This window comes from Cygnus atratus, chromosome 12, assembly GCF_013377495.2.
Source record: "Cygnus atratus isolate AKBS03 ecotype Queensland, Australia chromosome 12, CAtr_DNAZoo_HiC_assembly, whole genome shotgun sequence".
Lineage (NCBI taxonomy): Eukaryota > Metazoa > Chordata > Aves > Anseriformes > Anatidae > Cygnus > Cygnus atratus.
Window position 1 is genome coordinate 20,177,085 of NC_066373.1, and position 6,000 is coordinate 20,183,084.

A 6,000-nucleotide genomic window follows, 5' to 3' on the forward strand; every position below is an offset into this window, starting at 1 on the left:
CACCGAGGCCTCTCAGCAGACTTGTTCCCACTCCCGTTGAAGCCCACCGATGGAGCACACCCATGAAGAGGCGGCCCTCACGTAACCGCCTCCCTGCCACAGCCAGGCTGACGCGGCACGGCCAAGTTGCCAGCCGGGGCTGAGGACATGGCTGGGGTGAGCGTGTGGTGGCGGACCCCTCTCAGCGACCTGCCGCAGCAGCACCTTTCCCCACATGCGACGCTGCCTCGAGCCTTACCAGAGCCACAGGGCAAGCCTGGTGCCTGGCTCTTCAGGGCAGGAAAGCAGCACTTAGAGCAGCACCCACTAATTGACCTGACAGCCTGAATGGCTCAGATAACATACTGCAAGACGGCAAACCAAAACCACAGACCAGAACAAACAGCACCAAGGTCACTGCACCCAAGTCACAACTACTTCATTTCCATCAGTCTATCTTCAAGAATGTTTACTCAGCAGCAAGTTTCAGATAAACCAGAGTTTCTAGCTCCTTCCAAAAAACAGGCTCAAGCAACCTTGTTTACAGAACGGCCTCTAAAGGCCAGGCAGTCCAGCAAGATTTTACTGTGCACAGCTTTCTTAGCCAGCAGGTATTTTGTACATTCCTTTAGGATTTTGCATGCCCTCTGTGCTCCCCCCAGCTCCTCCGCAGGACTGGGGACAAGCACACTTGCCCAGCCTCAGCAGCAGCCTGACACGCAATATTATCAGAGGCACGACAGCAGAGCTCCCAAGCCACCGCTGCCCCAGCACCTCTCCTGCAGCAGGAGGAAGCTCCACACCGCTTGCAGGTGTGTTTCTTCTCAGAGGAGATGCTGTTTTTCACTGGCTTGGCAGGATCCACCTGCTCTCCCTGCCACACTCCTAGCACAGCTGATGTTATTTAATCACAACAGTGGAGCTGAGGGAGCAGTGGAGCCATGCATTAACTTTGCAAGGGCCTCTGCAGCAGAGCTTTCTGCTGTGGTTCTCAAAGGGAGGACACATTCACCCCCAAACCTGAACAGAGATGGGCCAGTGTCAATAGCACTGGTCCTATGGCCATGGGAGGGCTTGGCCTGCAGGGTTTCAGGCTGCTTCCATGTTTGTTCTTTCTCCTTGTACCAGGTAAATACAAGATGCGCAGGCCAGCAGGCTGAGCAAACCCATATATCTGTGCTAGGTCCCAACAGACACTTGGGATGTCACACAATGCAGACACCTGTTTGCACAGAAGCAGCCTTAATGATGAGAGGTTCTCCAAAACCCAACTGGTAAAGAGCTATGGTGTTAATGAACAGAGGATGACAAATAGAGACTGTCATGCCTTGCTGTTTCAAGACTTCAGCAGTACCACGGGTGTTCCTATTATACAGCAGTTAGAGGTATGATAGAAAAACACTATCAGTAGATGTACAGCATGGATTTTCCTACTATTGTTATCTCTGCACCACGGTGGAATAAAATTGGTTCAAACTGGCCACTAGAAATGCTAGTTGAAACTAGCCCTGGATTTTTTTGTTCAGACACCCCCACCAAATCACAGAGCTTCTATATCTGCTTACTACTTGCCCTCGGCTGTAGAGTTCCACTGGCTCATTTCTGTCTCACTCCCTTGGAATGAAGCAGGAGGCACAAGCCCAGCCCCCAGAGCCTCCTATTGTAGAGGCACTGCAGGACTACAACACACCCATGGAGTTTGTTTTCTAGCACAGAGCATCGAGGAGTGAGACCAAGATTTCTGAAATGGCACTTCCTAACATTAGATATCTCGGTACATGGCAGAGCCACTGAGTTACAGACTTGCTGTATGTGACCACAGCAGGATTATTCAGATTTGAAGCATACTCCCTAGGCACGTGTTACCTCATAAAAATGAGATCTGTGATGCAGCTAGTGTAGCTGCCAGAGCAAGGACAGTCCCTCATATCACGCCTCTGTTCCTCAACCTCACCCCTTACATGAGCTTCAACTTTGCAAGCATGCTGGCAATCACTAACAAAGCATTCAACATTTTAAGCTGACATTCTCTTTCTCTCCTCAGGGACATGCAATAACCAAAGTCCAGCACATGACCGTATTACAGAAGGAATTCTAAAAGACATATTTGTCATTTTACACATTGCAAGTTAGAGACAGATTCTGGTAAAATAGAGTTATTCCTCTACACAGCTTCCCCCATTTCAGTGTCCTCACCACTCAGGAGAATCATCTGGGAAATTCACGAATCATGCATGGAGACCATAAGGACTCCAACTCCTCTTCCACTTGGGAGATGGGGGAAGAGTCCTGTATTGGAAGCAAACAGAGGAGCAAGTCATTAATCTAAGCATGAGCCATGCAGCTCCCGCAAGACACATTTCCACAGGCAGTTCAAGAACCAGATGTGGTAATAACAGCTGTTTTGACCAAAACAGACTGATTTGCCTCCAGTACTGTTCTGCCTCCCACCCAGGAGCACTTGAACTTTCTCCTCCCTGCCTGTCCTCTCCCACCCACTCCTCCAGCAGAATTTGTCTCTTGTGTTTTGGAGGCTGAACTTTCCTGGAGACAAACTCACACAGCTATATGGCCCCTGGAATGTATGCTGGAATGTGGAAAATACACTGTGCTTTAGGAAGTTAGGTGTCTGGCAGAATATGTCTCTTACATTTATGTGAGGCTCATACAGCTATATCTGTGAGTGGAGAGTTTGCTGCAGTTTCTGGAAGAATAGCAAAACAGGTAAAGAGAGGGAGCTTTTTTATATACACTTTAAATTAGTTCTGTGAGAACAGTTTAACATTTAAAAAGAAGTGTGAAGAACTGTTCAATCAGCATATGGCCCATATGTAATGTCTCTCTCTAAAACAACTTTCCCTTCTGCAAAACAAAGCAACAGCCTGACAGTATTTAAACATAACTTCCACTGAACTTGGGTATGAATCAAAGGAGCTTTGCTTCTTTAAAAATACCGTCTAATGACTTTGATTCTGGTGGCACAGAGGCATTTTCTTGTTGGTGAAAACAATAAAGGCATTCGTTTTAATCTTTAAGTTGATAATGCAATTTTGAGAAGATGAAATATCTGACTGCAACTGACTAAGAAAGGTTAGGTTTTCCTAATTGCTTGTTTATACACTGGAAAGTTTTCAGGGAGGAAGGCTCCGCTCCTGAGAAGGAATAACAAGCACAAAGGCAAATGGGCAGGTCTTCCCCTGTTACAGGAAAAACATTTTAAACAATATTAAGTGTGCTGCACTGTTTTTGGAATGTGATTTCTTTGGCAGCACATGTCATATTTTACTTGCAGTAGCACATATGTTGCCACAAAACTACAGAAATTGTATGCTAGCATGTGTTTGGGATAACATATCTAAGTAGTCTTAATGAACCAGAGCCGCTGTTCACCTACCCAAAAATTGTTAAGGAAAGCGTGTAGCAAGCAACCACAAAGTGATACTTCCGCTCTTTTAGTCTCTTGACAACCGGTGGTTGAAAGCTTCTTAAGCCAGTGTTTGATTCTGGACTCGTGTGTTTAATAGTCCTTGCTGGCCCTCTCTACCATTAATCTGCCAAAAGAAAAATGTGTTCAAAAAGCGATTAGGCATCTAGACATCCTGTGTCAATTAGTTCCACAATTCACTTTTCCACCGTGTGAAAAAACACTTCCTTTTACCTCAGTCATTTCAATGGGTACACCCTGACTTCTATGCAATGTTATTTTTCTTCTTGTTCTTCTCTGTACCATTCATAGCCTTTACTAAAGCTCCCTCCATTAGTGTCTTTTCCAGGTTGAACAGTTTCAGACTGTTCAAAATCTCTTTACTCAGATGCACTTCCATACCACGTTATCCTTCTCTGAATCTCTTCTAGCTCTATAATGTTCTTTTTGTCTCAAGGACTAATCAGAGACAGTCAAGCAGACTGTACAGAGTGCTCAAAATGTGGTTGCAACCTGGGTTTATTCAGTGACATAACAATGTTTACTGCCTTTTTCTTGGTGTTCTTCCTCATCTGGCCTTTCTATTTGCCTTCTGATCTGCTGCTGAGCACTAAGCTTATATTTTCACAAATCTGTCCACAGTGACCTCAGGCTCTTTCCTGAGAGGAAATAGGTCTTTCAGAGATCAGCATTATGACTATATAATCAGGGTTATCTTTCTTCGATGGATGTATCAATAATAAACAATACCTACCATTCTACTGATCAGTCACTCAAGTTCATGCTAGCAGTAGATGCAGACAGAAGATAGCAGACACTGGAGTACTTGGAGCAGATGATTTAGCTGTGCAGAAAGGCATTGAAATCCTGCAGTTAAAATAGAGCTTGTGCACTCTTACTTGACAGGTCAGCACAGCACCAGCACTCAGCGTGACCTTGGTTTCTGTTGTGACCAGTACACACACAATACTAATAAGTACTACTAATAAGTACAATAAAGCACCATTAGCACACAAAATGGGGCTCTTCAATTAAGCATAGCACAGTGCCCAGGTTTAACTTAGGTTCCAGTGGCACTGGGACCACATCTACCAGACAGTGTTAAGAGATGGGTGTACATAAATGGAAATGAGCTACTGCAAAACACTGGAGCCACTTTGTTAAACACTTGGCATTGTGCTGCTTTGCATGAATATTTGAGGTTCCCCAAGTTGTGCCAAAACTAACCAAAAGAAATAGGACAGCTTTGAAGTTGGCTCAGTTGTTGGGGTGTCAAGGATATAAGCAAAGAATAGTTGGTTAATTGATTTCCTGAATCTAATCTGAAGACACCATTCTGTTTTGTTTTATTGCATAACAATATAGTACAGTTAAATTACACATAGAAAAATACATACCTTTGTCACAAGGCTACTTGGCAGATTAATTAGTATCGCTAGAGCACTTTGAAGATGTAAAGCGCTACAAGAGAGCGCTCATTGCTACTTATCATTAGTGGTACAAAGTGAAAGCTCATCTTTGACCTTTACTCAAGTGGGATGTGCTACAGCCACTGTCAACAGTCCAAGTCCCACAGGGCCTGGGCTGGGGACACAAAAGACTGAAGGAAGGATTAGACTCAGCAGCTGCACAAGCTCCTATAGAGTTAAACTTCAGAGACTGAAGAAAGCCTCAAGTACACAAATGTCTGCCAGGCAATGCAAGACTGTTCAATGTGGTTATAGAATGAATATTTTTATATACAGATTCCTGGAGAGAATGGCTGGGAAAAAGCAAGCGATCCCCTTTTATGGAAACCAACAAAAACAGATCCGCTTAGGGTCATAATTAGGGTAAGAGTTAGGGTCAGAAAGAGAGAAAGCGCAGAGTCCTGTTGTGAGTGGGGTTGTGTAAAGGCTGCCAAAGGAAGTGGAGGTCTACCAAAAGGCTTCCGTTGTGAGCACTATTTCATGTGAGACTTAAGTGGGGCTATTGTTGGGTTAGGGTCATAATTAGGGTTAGAAGGCTCCTTAGGCCTCCAGAAGGTCCTAGAGAGCACTGGAGGGCCACAGGAGGCCTCAAGGGTGCGCTGGGAAGCCTCTAGAGCATTCTAGAGTGCACTAGGGGTCACTGGAAGATAGTCAGGGGGAGCTGGAGTGCACTGGGTGGCCGTAGTAGACCTGTGGAGGATCTAGAGTGGAGCAAAGGGCCACTGGAGGCCTCCAGTGAGAACTGGGAGGCATTTGTTTCCTGTGGAGGACAGCAGGGAGCCCTTTGAGGCCTCTAGCTTGTACTGGAGCTCTCTGGGGGACCCTGGGTAGCCTTGCATGTTCCCTAGAGCACACTGAAGAGCCCTGAGAAGTCTCCAGGGAGTGTTAGAGCACACCTAGGACCACTGGGAGGATTTCAGGGTGTGCAAGACTCCACTGGGAGGCCCTGGAAGAATGTAGGGTGCACTGGGAGGCTTCTAGTGCTCTCCAGAGTGCACTGGGGAGAACTGGGTGGCCTCTAAGAGTATCCTAGAGGAAACTGGGTGTGAGCTGGGAAGAATTTGGATGTGATAGAGGGCACTTGGAAGCCCTGGGAGGCCTACAGAGGACACTAGAGCACACTGAGGG